Source organism: Bubalus bubalis, chromosome 5 (assembly GCF_019923935.1).
Source record: "Bubalus bubalis isolate 160015118507 breed Murrah chromosome 5, NDDB_SH_1, whole genome shotgun sequence".
NCBI classification, from domain to species: Eukaryota; Metazoa; Chordata; class Mammalia; order Artiodactyla; family Bovidae; genus Bubalus; species Bubalus bubalis.
In genome coordinates this window covers 67,742,059-67,754,572 of record NC_059161.1, presented here as the reverse complement: position 1 = coordinate 67,754,572, position 12,514 = coordinate 67,742,059, and the positions used below count along the sequence as shown (strand labels likewise).

Below are 12,514 nucleotides of genomic sequence, written 5' to 3'. Positions count from 1 at the left end.
TATTATTCTTTCATTGGATATACGAATTGCAAGTACATTTTCTCCCAGTTGTGGCTTGTCTTTTCATTTCTTAATAGTATTTTTAAAAGAGATGGAGCTTTTAATTTTGAACTCCAAGTCACTAGCTCATTATTTATATCCAGGTTTGTGATATATTTGGAAATATAATTTTCTTAATATTAGTTGACTATCTATTGACTTTTGGTCACTTCCATGTACTAGCTTACCAAATCCAAAGTTTTTGTGGACAAATTTCTGACCTATTATTTTTACATGCCATGCCTCTCTCTTTCCTCTTCCCATCTTACCCCTCTTATTCTTCCTTCATTTCCTCCTCTCAACAATATTTAAGACATCTATAATTATTACATGAAAAAAACAGGTAATTTAAATTTTATCAGGGATTTTTGTTCGATTAAAGCTCTTGCTGGATATTTTTCACTCAATCTTTTTCAGGCCCCCCAATTAGTCTTGAGAAGCAAGTATTTCCAACTGCCAAGCACCCAGATTTCCAGAATCTTTCTATTCTCTTCCATTTCTGTTTGCTGAACACCATTTTCTTCTTATAAATATCTTCCCAACACAGGAAATAATAGAGAAAATATCCCAATAATGTTCTGTTTCCCACCTCTGCACCTGGATGTAAATTTCCAGAAGGGATTTAGTTTGCCTTCCAAGTTATCTCAGGTAACAGTTTAAAAAAAGAGTGTGCCACTTCAGCCACACAGCCTGTTAGAGCTCCTTTCTTGTTTCCCTCCTGCCACAAGACCAAAAATACCCTAGGTTTTAGCTTTAGTGAAAATTCAAATTGAAAAGTGAACTGCTCTGAGTCATAGCGTTGTCTGTAACAAGTTAAAAAGAGCTTTTTGTCCTGTTTTTAAAAAAGAATAGCTTTTTGTTCTTTTCAGATATATTTACATACCAGCTTTTATGTAAAACACTTTATACCATTTAATTGCTTGATAGATTGCAAAGGTTATCAAGCAAAATTCTAAGAGCAGTTAGAAACAGCAGTTCTGTAGAGAACTCTATTATGAGATACGTAATTTTGAGCTTTCACTGAACTTTGACTTATTGTCAGGAATCAGTTCTGAACTTATTTGTATGACCTTATTATAAATCAAGCTTCTCTGTTAAGATGGTAGTTCATTCAGAGTTGGCATCATGAGGACCAATGTCTTAACGTAGGATAGAGGGCTAATGGCATAAAATAGAAATAGATTCTGGTCCTTTTCTGTTGAATTTTTAAATAATCTGATAGTATCTGGGTTAGCTGAAACAGAAAATAAAGTGGTTTAGCTGTCTTCAACTGAGTTGCCAATGCTCAGATAAACAGTTACAAACGCATATCAGTTTTTGCCGAAGACACACAACGAGGATACACTGTTGTTGCTGCTGTTCCTCCACAAGCCTCCTTTAAACACAGCTGTTTAGTTGGAGGGATTTTTTCATCATGTGAATCTCCATGTACGCTAAAATAGAATCCAGAAGCTCCTTCCCAATCCTACTGTCTCTCAGCCAGGATAGATAGCCTCGGTTCCACCAACCAGGTTAACTACCCCAAAGGTGCCATACAGAAGCGGGCCATACAGGATAAAGAAGGCAGGGTGCCGAGCCCCTCCTGGAGGGGCCCCGCTGTCAGGAGAATCTGGTTTTCAGAGGCAGAGTGTAAACAGGGGAAGACAGTGCCCAGTAGGGGTGTCAGTGATGTCTCATTGAGGACCAGTCCTGAAATGGACTTGATTCTGGTACAGTAGCCCAATTCTTCAGCCCTGCTGGGATTCCTGGGAGCTTCCTAATAACCCTTAGGGCATCTTTCTCAGTAAGACAGTGGGGTTGTTTGCAATCAAATACTAGTTCATTGATAGCCCTAAATATCGCCTGTGTTTTCAAGTGTATACCACTAACACTTAACAGTTTCTAACAATTCGGTACATGTAGCTGTGTAAAACTATTTTTTTTAAAGCAATTCTTCCTTTGATGTTATTTTTTGCCTTTTGTTCTGGCATGAGCTAAATGAGTCCTAAGATCATGCAGATATTTTCGAAAATAGTTTATGGCTCTTACAGTTTGCCTTTCTTGTACACTCTCTGGTAGGAGACAACTTTATAAATGTACATCTGCATTATTAAGCACATTCATCAGGGGAGAGGGGCCTGAGGCACTTAAAGTTTACCTGTCATGCAAACATATCCAGCAAGTGCAAGGGGAAGTTAAAATAAACTGGTGATAAACTACAGCCACATATGGAAAATTCATCATTTTCTAGCAGTCTCCTTGCCTTCGCTGATAAATGGCATTGTTTTTTGCATTGCAGGCCCTTTTCAACATGATAAACTTTTTGAAATGAACCCAATTTCATGATAAAGAGATTTGGGCAGAAATGGGGAGCAGCTGCCTAGTTAGAGTGCTGTGCTGCGGTGTTTGATGAATGAAAAGCAACTCGGTTGTGGCAGGGTGCCAGGAAGGAGATGCCGAATGCCTCGGCTGAGGCAAAGTGCAGCTGATCTGACATCCCGAGAACACTGGATGTTCTAATAAGGCACGCAGACCTCAGAAACCTTACCAAAGCGGTAATTCGTTTGTTTTATGCTGGTGAGGGCATTTGCCCTATACGGATGTCACCGGAACAGCTTGCTTAGAAAAGTAATCAGTAGGTGCCAAGGTAAAATAAGAGAGGAAAATTAACACTGTCTCTACCTCCCTTCAAGGGAGACATTAAGAGTTCTTGGAATTAAACTGATAAACTGGAAAGTGAGCTAAAGGGTATTGTGCTACTGAAGCAAACAGTATTGCCTGGAAAGAGAGTTGGGGGTGTAGGAGGCAGGTAGTCATTCAGAGTGAGTCTAGCTTCATTTCACACACACACACACACACACACACACACACAACACATACATGCACATCTCTGGAAAAAAATTTACAATATCTTTCATTACCTTTACAAAATCCTATAATCAACTCCTTAATACGCATCCCTAATTTATTTAATGCTTTATCTATTGTCTCATAATCATGGCTGTCTTTTTTTTCTGCTAAGACGGCTCCAGAAATGGATATTTATTTGATTTTTGATGTGAAAAGTGTGTCACTCTGGCTATCCCTGAGGATGGCTGAGAGTCCCATAACTCACTGGGCACGACCTTGCTTAAAGTTGGGAGTAAAAAGGAAGTGTTGGTTCTATAGCTTATTTGTCATCATTTTATTTCTACCTGGTGGTCCCACCCTAAGATATATGACACGAATCTGGGAAATGTAGGTGTTTTTGTTTTATTTTTTTCGGAGTAGAAAGCTAATGCTTAACCATGTGCTTTGCCACACATTGTGCCCTGAGATTATTGTTAATGCATTTAAGGCAGAAGCCCATCTAAAAAGTAATGATTTTTGAAGGCGATGTACTATAGTTCATTTTTTCAAACAGGAAACTCAGGCAATTTTGTTACCATATAATTTGTCTACAATATTGAAATTGTGTGCTGCAGCATAAAGTATATGCTAATGAAAGCTATTACTTCTAGGCATGAAATGATGTTTTAAAAATAAACAATCTAGCAACAAATCAATATTTTACACGTAACTGTGATTTTCCCAAAATGGATGAATAGAAATGTGTTTCTTATTTACAAAACAAAATACTCTTCTATTTCATTTTAATATGTTGTTACCAAAGACCTAAAATAAATGAGATGATAAATCACCATTGGTAACAGAAAGTAAAAATAATAATAAAAAACAAGTACACAAGGAACAGGTGTTGCATGGAAACAAATGGGTGTCTAAGAATTATTTGTATGATGAATGTTCATACCCTTATTCCTAAAATAATATTGACATCCATCTTCAAATTCTTCGTTTTTGAAAATCATCTTTTAGAGCAAACATATTTTTCTAAAATTAAATTTCAGATATGGAATCAAGCAAATTATAGTAACACTTTGATTGTGTCTTCTATATTACCACTTTATCCAATTTATTGAATAGGTGAGTTAGATCATATCTAGTTTATTGTTCAACTTTATTTGCTTATTTATATGAATTTATTTAGGTAGTAGTTTTCATAGTGCTGTTAAATCACTTAATAATAACTTTTTAAAAACTCTTAAAACAAAGTAATGGAGGACTTCCTTGGTGGCCCAGTGGTTAAGATTTTGCCTTCCAACGCACAGGGTACGGGTCCCATCCCTGGTTGGACAGCTAAGGTTTCACATGCCTTGGGGCCAAAAAAAAAACAAAAGCATAAGACAGAAATAATATTGTAACAAATTCAATAAAAGAATTTTAAAATGGTACAAAAAAAACTTAAAAAAATAATAGTATAACACTGATATTATTCTACTATGGAGAGGCATTTCTACCTCTGCCCCATGCTATTGCCTTATATATCAGCATCTTCCAACTATTTTGATAGGTCTCCTTCAAAGCTTATCTTAAAATATCCTTTTTTTATGAAACTATTCCAAATCTTTTAACTAAATATGATCTCTCTGTATCTCTCGTATCTCTTTCTCTTAATATGCAGACATACAATTTTGTGTTGCTCAAGTCTATTGTATTCTTCAACTCTAAGAAAATAAGCATGTATTATAGATATTTACATTTACCCACACATATATCTACACACATGTATATCTACACACATGTATCTATTTTATCTCTTGCCTGGGAAATCCCATGAACAAGAGGAACCTGGTGAGGTACATAGTCCATGGGGTCACAAAAGTGTCTAACATTAATTAGCGACTTGGTGAGTAAACAACAACAGCAATTTTATCTATTGATGATGGATACTTGGCTCTGTTTTGAGTACTTTACATTGCTCAATTTTCTTTACATGTTCCTATTAATAAGTTATTGTCCTCATTTTATAAATGAAAATAAAACTTCCTCCATTACATAAGTATAATATATATTAGCATATGTGTGTGTATATATATACATATATATATATATACAAACACGCACATATATAGATGCACATTTAGCTTTAGAAAGTATATCATTTAGTCAATACAACTGCCTTTAAAACTCAGTGTAAGTTATTCATCTCTTGGGTGAACAGTTATTCACATTTGTAATTAAAATAGCCTATATCCATTTATGATTTCTATTCTTACTTAAAATATCCATTTCATTATTCTAGAGACTCACACAAACCCCTGTGGCTTGAATTTTTGAATTAGTGAAACTCTAGCTTGTTATATTTCATAAATTATAAATCTAATATTTCATAATTAAATTGTTGCTATTAAGGACCACTACAGTAGAATGGAACAACAGACTGGTTCCACGATCAAAGAAACTTCTCTAGTAACAAACTATAGAAATGATCCCTGAAAGTATAGTCTTTAAACAGACTGGTTCCAAGTAGGAAAAGGAGTTTGTCAAGGCTGTATATTGTCACCCTGTTTATTTAACTTATATGTGGAGCACATCATGAGAAATGCTGGACTGGAAGAAACACAAGCTGGAATCAAGATTGCCGGGAGAAATATCAATAACCTCAGATATGCAGATGACACCACCCTTATAGCAGAAAGTGAAGAGGAACTAAAAAGCCTCTTGATGAAAGTGAAAGTGGAGAGTGAAAAAGTTGGCTTAAAGCTCAACATTCAGAAAACGAAGATCATGGCATCTGGTCCCATCCCTTCATGGGAAATAGATGGGGAAACAGTGGAAACAGTGTCAGACTTTATTTTTCTGGGCTCCAAAATCACTACAGATGGTGACTGCAGCCATGAAATTAAAAGATGCTTGCTCCTTGGAAGGAAAGTTATGACCAACCTAGATAGCATATTCAGAAGCAAAGACATTACTTTGCCAACAAAGGTTCGTCTAGTCAAGGCTATGGTTTTTCCTGTGGTCATGTATGGATGTGAGAGCTGGACTGTGAAGAAGGCTGAGCACTGAAGAATTGATGCTTTTGAACTGTGGTGTTGGAGAAGACTCTTGAGAGTCCCTTGGACTGCAAGGAGATCCAACCAGTCCATTCTGAAGGAGATCAGCCCTGAGATTTCTTTGGAAGGAATGATGCTAAAGCTGAAACTCCAGTACTTTGGCCAGCTCATGCGAAGAGTTGACTCATTGGAAAAGACTCTGATGCTGGGAGGGATTGGGGGCAGGAGGAGAAGGGGATGACAGAGGATGAGATGGCTGGATGGCATCACTGACTCGATGGACGTGAGTCTGAGTGAACTCCAGGAGTTGGTGATGGACAGGGAGGCCTGGCATGCTGCGACTCATGGGGTCGCAAAGAGTTGGACACGACTGAGTGACTGATCTGATCTGACAGTAGAATTTGCCTCGAATAGTTAAAATATTAAAGGAAAGACAGAATATTATAGAATAACCTAAATGATGCTATTTGTGTCTATTAATCTCAAAAAGGCCATTCATTTGACAGTCTTCGGCTCACCCTAGGAATTATACTCAGTCTTCTCTGTCTATAAGGATATTGACTGGAAAGTGCTTTGTAAGAAATAGGCCCTCTATGTATTTAGTCATTAGCATTGACATTAATTAATTGAGGTTTTCTAATGACCACAGAGTTACTTTGCCAGCAGATTTATAGTCATCAAACAAGATGGCATTTTCCACTGCCTATTCTTCTGTTCCAAGATATTTAATGTGCTCATGGACTCTATTCTTGCTTTCCTTTTAACTCTATGTATCCAGAATGCATAGATTTTAACTTGTGCGCCCACCCTAAAACAGTTGATATTGCCAGACTAAGAAGCTGCTGGGAAGGGTTTTTGAGACTTTTGCCAGAACCACTTACAGGAGTGAAGTGAGGACTCATAAATCCATGCTCTGTGTCAAGAGCTGGGCTGACCTAGAGAGAGAGGTGCTGTCAGAAGTTGCAGTTGTTCACTGAGACAACAAGACAAAATAAGAGTAATTCTGGAGAGTTTAGTCACTTCCTGAGATAATATAAGGCAAAGAAGAAAGCACCAGGTCCTTCAGTGATCCATCCCCGCCCCACCCACGGAATGCACCTAGTGAGGTTCAGATGTGTTAGAACAAATAGGAGGGTTGTCTCATTGTTGAGGGAGCATGGGACAAAGGTCTTGTCATTGACTGGGTGGGCGGGGTGGTGGGGGGGGGGCGGGATGTGGGTCCTGCAGGAGAAAAGGGAGGCGAGGAGAGGAGCGGCTTGAGAGAGGAGACAAGTAGCTCTAGATGCCTGTCCTTCCTGCCTCCAATAACGAGGTCTCAGCAGAAGTTGGGGCAGGCATGGCTAGGCCAAGGGCCCGTGATAAAGAGACTTCTGGTTGGAGGCGCTTTGATCAGGAATACAGATATCCATCAGAGCAGGGAACGCTGAGGGGGCCTGAGTCCCCAGCTACAGGCTCCTCAGGGTGGAGCACCCAGCCTGGTGTGCTGGCCCCTGTCCCATTGATGGGGTATGGTTGTTATTTTTTTTGTGACCAGAGCCTGCACTTATGGTACTAAACAGGGCCTCCTCTTGCTCTAAGGGCATCAAAGCCCAGTCACGGGTAGGGTCTGCTCCCTAGTTGTTGGAGTGTGTGAGAGTGTGTGTGTGTGTGTGTGTGTATGTGTGTGTGTGAGTTGCTCAGTTGTGTCCAACTGAGACACATGGACTGTAGCCCACCAAACCCCTCTGTCCATGGGATTCTCCAGGCAAGAATACTGGAGTGGGTAACCATTCCCTTCTCCAGGGGATCTTCCTGACCCAAGGATTGAACCTGGGTCTCCTACATTGTAGGCAGATTCTTTACCATCTAAACCACCAGGGAAGGCCAGTTTTTGCAGGATATGACCCAGTTCTGCTTTTGAACTGAGCTGTGAGTTGGGGGGACTGGAGCACCCCTGCTGGAAGATGAGCCCCTAAGTGCTCCCGCTTGGGAGCAGTCCACCTGGGAGTGCTCTCCATGGAGTCGCCTGTCACTGTCGTGTGGGCTCACAATGCACACTGTTGTTGGCACTGCCCCAGCCCTGCCTCAGCTGTGGCAATGCAGGCGGTTGGCCTTCATGTCCCTTAGGCACTCTGCTCATGGAGCCAGTAGCCTAGGTCTGTTGGCACAGAACCTCTGAGGTCAGGCACCAGGTCTGCCACAGTCATGCATCTGGACTGCCCTAGAGCTACTGAGTCAGCCCAGACCCACCCTTGTGTCTGCGTGCATGTGCGTGCCGAGACCACAGTCGCTGTCACCACCCTGCCCCAGCCAGGGGAGCGCCAGTCACCCTCTTGGTGTCCCAGAGCTCCAAGTTTACGAAGTCCGTGATGTTCAAATCCACGGATCACATAGCTGCTGGGAAACTCAGGTTTCAGTCCTTCATGAGAAGCTGCTCAGCCCCTGGGGACTGGCTTGGATTTCAGCCCAGCTTCCCGATGTGGGCAGTCTCTGGGTGGAGTTGGGGAGGAGTGTGTGGGTGCTCTCTGGGAGCACAGAGAGAATGTGGCTGCCCAGGTGGGCCCTGCCCCTCCCTTCGAGTGTGGATGTTAACCTTGGGGCTTCAGTGGATGATGTGGGCTCCTTCCTGTGCCCATCCCTTGTGTTGACTTGACCCACCCTCCAGCCTTTCACAGCTGTCTCTATGCAGCCAGTCTCAGTCCTCTCCCCAGTTCCGTCCCCTGAAGCCTGAGTTACCTTGCACACAGCACTTTGCCCCTGTGGGCACCAGCAGGTACATGTCTCAGACTGAGGACTGCTGCGGGATGGTCAGGACCTTCTGAGCAGGTCTCTCTCTGTTCTGCCTGCAGCAGCTGCACTCTCCTCTGAGCCTATGAAGCTCCTTTTCGGTGTTGGCTGACCCTCTAGCCAGGGAAAGGGCTTCTTAGGGTGAGGGAACCTTTCCTGTTGCACAGCTCCCTCCCAGAGTTGCAGGTCTCCTCACGATTCCTCCCCCACCCCTCACCCACCCCGCTTTCATCCTGCCTGGTTATATGGCAGTATTTCTAGCAGTTTTGGTTTTATGAGACATTTTGTCAGCATTCAGCAGGTATTCTGTGAGAGTTTTCCCTCGTGGAGATGTATTTTGATGTACTTGTGGCAGGAGGTGAGCTCCACATCCTTCTATTCCTTCATCTCAATCCAGTCTTCAATCTAATATTTTTCAAGGACAATATAAACTTTATATGGACATATTTTCATCTGCAGTTTATTTGATTTTGTTTTGTTTTGAAAAATATGAACTTAAGATGTTCTGTATCAACTCATACAATGGAAATCTAATGAAAACCATGTCCTGAAAGAGTAGAACATATTTAAATTTAGTGTCACATTACACGTTATTGTTAGAGCTGTAGATCCATTGAAGGGTGCTATCAAAAGCACAAACATCTTATTTCACCACTTATTTCTGAGCTGTTAAGGCATTAGACAATTATATAAGTCTTGGACCACTTCCAGACTTAGGTCGAATGGCTGGAGGCAGAGGGGTGCACAATTCAGATAGAATACTTTTACCTTGATCTTCATAATGATTTTATTATATAACTAAACATTTACACTCAGCCATTTTTAAGTTCCATGCTGATGCACAAAACACATTTGGAGTTTTAATAGCCTTTTCATTCATCTTTCTAGTGTCTTTATATGACTTTAGCAAAACAAATATGAGTGGGACAATTTCCTTTGATTTAACATCCATGAAGATTGCTAGTAACAGTTTGTCTTCTTTTTCTCAAAGGCATGACTACTGGTCTGAGGTATAAAATTAATCACTGAGTTGATCACTACCATCTGATTATATACTCAGCTCCAATGTAACTGACAAAGTGAAAATGCCCTAGACTGAATAACTAAAATTCTTTGTTGTGTCTTTTTTCAAAAGATACATGAAAGTGAAAGGTTAATTCTTGTTCTTGCAGACAATATACATAGTTTTCTTTCTTAAGGTCATCATGTTGTTTTACATTTTCTGCTCTAAAATTTGCTTAATAAGCCTCTTCAGTTAGTAGTACTTTTGTGGTCATTGGTCTTTATAGCAGTTGTAGAGAACCACAGCTCTGTCATGACATGGTGCTCTTGTATGAAAATCAGCAGCTGACTGGTAGGGGTAGTTTGCTCTCCGATTGGTCAGGAAAGAGCAGTGAAGAATACATTGCACACATTGCTTCTATTGTTTGGAGAGTATTTACCTAATATATTCTTTGAGTACTAAGTCATTTCAGTTGTGTTCAACTCTTTGTGACCCGCCAGACTCCTCTGTCCATTGGATTCTTCAGGCAAGAATACTGGACGGGTTGCTATGCCCTTCTCCAGGGGGTCTTCCAAACCCAGGGATTGAACCTGCATCTCCTACGTTTGCAGGCGGGTTCTTTACCACTAGTGCCACCTGGGAAACTCAATATATTCTTTAGGGAATCCCTTCTGAAGGAACATTTTCAAGGAATTTGAAAACATTTTGAAGGAATATTTTCAAATGACTGTATCATTTTTATTTTTATTATAATTTAGTTGACTTAATTATTATATATCATAATGGCATAACTGATAGAACCACCAAGAGAGCACATTTGTTTTAAGTTTTTAAATATTCTCCGTGTGTAATTTGCACTCGTTTTGCAAGCACTATGTCATAGTCCATCAACATCACTTAATATTTGAAATGTCTTATTGTAGTGACACATGACACACATGCACACCTGTTGGAGGGAAGCACCGAATGTGACTTCATAATGTATCTGTTTCTTTGACTTATACTTGTTTTCTATTGCCTTTGTTATTATGCATGTGTGCTAAATCAGTTCAGTCCTGTCTGATTCTTTGTGACCCTGTGGATTGTAACTTGCCAAGGCTCCTCTGTCTGTGGCATTCTCCAGGCAAGAATACTGGAGTGGGTTGTCATGCTCTCCTGCAGGCCATCTTCCCAGCCTAGGGACTGAACCTACATCTCTCATGTCTCCTGCATTGACAGGCAGGTTCTTTATCACTAGCACCAGTCATGCATAATACCCTGCCTTGGAGAGCCCTGCCCCTCTGCCTAAAGAGATTAGCACATCCTCTCCATGAGGTTGGCCATTGCAGGAGCTATTTGCAAGATAATGGTCTTACTTCCTCAACTCCTCCCCTTCTCTGGCCTATTAAAGAATCTGGCGTCCAGACCCTAACAAAGTTTTGATTTTTGAGGCATTAGTCTGCCATCCTCTCTATCAGTCATCTTTTGGAATAAAATTATATTGCTTGTCTCAACAGTTTGTCTCTGTGTCTCAAATTTATTGGCCTGTCATGCAGTGAGCAGGGCGAACTTGGACTTGGTAACACACCTACTTTAAGATAAGATCAAGTCACTGACATTTTAGCCAAGAATTTGAAAACAGGGCTTCCTTGATAGCTCAGTTGGTAAAGAATCCGCCTGCAATGCGAGAGACCTGGGTTCAATCCCTGGGTTGGGAAGAACTCCTGGAGAAGGGAAAGGCTACCCACTTCAGTATTCTGGCCTGAAGAATTCCATGGACTGTATAGTCCATGGGGTTGCAAAGAGTCAGACATGACTGAGCGACTTTCACTCACTTGAAAACTTAGTGGAATCAAGGTGGCCACACTGAGTGAAATGAGACTTGGCATGTTGTGGGTTCCCACACCTCCAGAGTTCCAGTTGCTGGCACATCGCTGCTGTGATGCTGACCAAGGAAGTGACTTGCTGGCTATGGGAAGCTTGGTTTGCACTGTGCTATCATCATGATCCAAAATCGATATACTTCTATTAAGGAAATTCCTCAGTCACTTAGTTCTCCTGTTTCCTAAAACAATCCAACTTTGGCAAAGATTTCTTCACTTTGAATTAGAAACTCAAGGTCAAATCTGTGGCCAAGAATCTTTCAAAAATATCTTTGACCCTCAGCTTTTGAGTGTTCCAGAAAATTCATTTTCTTGCAATTTTTTTTTCATAAATGGTTTTCATGTTATTTCCCAAAGTTCTTAATTTTTCTTTTTAGTATTAGTAGTGGTTGAAGAGTTTGTTTGAATAATTAAGAATTTATAGTATTTCAAGAAATATGAACTTTGTTTTACCATTGTTTTATCATCTCAGGAATCCAAAAGATGGGTTTATCTGTACCAAACAAAAGGAAAACTTAGAAAAATTAAGAAAATCTCAGGTTTTAGACCTACAGAAAATTTATGTTCCGTACTTTCAATGTGGCATCAAAGTGTATTTTATTATGTCTATAATATTGGATATTTGTGTTTGATCTTTTTCCCCCAGTATCTCACAATCAAGCTTTATAATATACACACAGAAGAATTAATTAAATATTTCTTATCAGATTTATTCCTAGTCACTTGCCTTTTTCTGCTATTACCAATTGTATCTTTTTATTAATTACATTTTCTAATGATTTGCTATTTTATTAAAATTCAGTTGATGTTTGCAGATTAATATTGCAGATTTTTTTCTGATTTTCAATTAGAAATTATTTAAATTTTCATTCTTATTTTACCAGACTTGCTTCAAACAGTGGTAAATGCTTGCCACATTATCCTGGTCTTTTTTGGATATTTTTTTGTTGTTGTTCTGTTTTAGATTTTAAGGAATGCTTTTTACACAA

General features: G+C 40.0%; 1 long non-coding RNA gene and 1 pseudogene across 1 annotated transcript in view; one reads left to right on the top strand and one right to left on the bottom strand.

Moving 5' to 3' along the window:
- Window positions 1-12,514, top strand: part of LOC123333728 — a 312,273-nt gene that overhangs the window by 199,419 nt on the left and 100,340 nt on the right. The window lies entirely within an intron of this gene.
- Window positions 5,274-5,346, bottom strand: LOC112585356 (annotated as a pseudogene).